Below are 1,684 nucleotides of genomic sequence, written 5' to 3'. Positions count from 1 at the left end.
GAGTGATCTGTTTGCAGTCTATGACTTTTCAGATTTAGATATGATCATTTATCACTAAGTAGTTTGGATGTAGTGAACTACTATTACAAAGCAACTAAGGGTAGATTTAGTGGAGCAACAAAACTCTGCTGGTTAGTCTGTGTGTGTGTGTGTGTGTGTGTGTGTGTGCGTGCGTGCGTGCATGCGTGTGTGTTTTTAATGATGTGGCCGCCATTGAATCATTGATGGCTAATTTATCTATTTGACCCCCATTCTGTGTGTGTACGAGCGTGCGTGTGTGTTTATGTGTGTATTTTTATGGATGTGTATGTGGAAGTCCCCACAAGAATAGTAAACGAACAAAAATGTAACCAACTAGGGACATTTTGTTAGTCCCCACAAGGTCAAATGCTATTTCTAGGGGGTTTAGGTTTAAGTTTAGAATTAGTGTTAGGGTTGAGCTAACGTAAGCTAATGCGATTAGCATGATGATGTAAGTAACAAGAACATTTCCCAGGACATAGGCATATCTGATATTGGCGGAAAGCTTCAATTATTTTTAATCTAACTGCACTGTCCAATTTACAGTAGCTATTACAGTGAAATTATATCATGCTATTGTTTGAGGAGAGTGCACAGTTATGAATTTGAAAAGTTATTACTAAACCAATTAGGCACATTTGGGCAGTCTTGATACAACATTTTGAACAGAAATGCGATGGTTCATTGGATCAGTCTAAAATTTTGCACATATACTGCTGCCATCTAGTGGCAATGATGGTACAAAAAAAAGAAAACTTTTTTTTCCTTTGCATTATCTTTTACCAGATGTGTTATATTCTCCTACATTCATTTCACATTTCCACAAACTTCAAAGTGTTTCCTTTCAAATGGAATCAAGAATATGCATATACTTGCTTCAGGTCCTGAGCTACATGCAGTAAGATTTGGGTATGTCATTTTAGGCGAAAATTGAAAAAAAAGGGTCCGATCCTTTAGAAGACTGTGTGAGTGTGTGCATGAGTGTGTGTGTTTATTCCCTCAGCACAGCGCTCATTTTGTACAGAGCCACAGAAGTGAAGAGAAACACTGGCTTCACTGCAGGGAGAAGAATGTGTGTGTGTGTGTCAGTGTGTGTGGGATACAGTATACATACATCAACATGGTAAAGGTCAGATAGGTCTCAAGGGGTGATGAAGGTTCATTGTAGACTATACAGTATGGCTTAATGAGCAGCAATATCAGATGTTGACCTGGTACTTCTCAGATCTGTTAATGAGTGACTTTGTGGAATATAGTCAAGGCAAAGCTAGCATGAGCAGTGAGCAACCCCATTTGCCAGTAAATGTTTTGACCAGGGGTTGTAACCGGTTAAGGGAAGAGAACCAAAAAACAGAAAATAACTAAATGTATTGAGGAACAGAATCAGAACCGGGATTGAAAGTGATCTATACTGTTCCGGAGCCGTTATTTTTAAAGAGGGCGGCAGGTAGCCTAGCGGTTAGAGCGTTGGGCCAGTAACCGAAAGGTTGCTCTGTCCCTGATTGAGAACCATACCCGGCCAAAAACAAAGAAATACAAAACATAAAAAAAAGAACATAGAACGCCCACCCTAGTCACACCCTGGCCTAACCAAAATAGAGAATTAAAAGCCTCTCTATGGCCAGGGTGTGACACCCACTGTTCCTAGGCCATCATTGTAAAC

The sequence above is a fragment of the Oncorhynchus clarkii genome, unplaced genomic scaffold (genome assembly GCF_045791955.1).
Source record: "Oncorhynchus clarkii lewisi isolate Uvic-CL-2024 unplaced genomic scaffold, UVic_Ocla_1.0 unplaced_contig_5034_pilon_pilon, whole genome shotgun sequence".
NCBI lineage: Eukaryota > Metazoa > Chordata > Actinopteri > Salmoniformes > Salmonidae > Oncorhynchus > Oncorhynchus clarkii.
Note: the sequence above shows the minus strand (reverse complement) of the source record.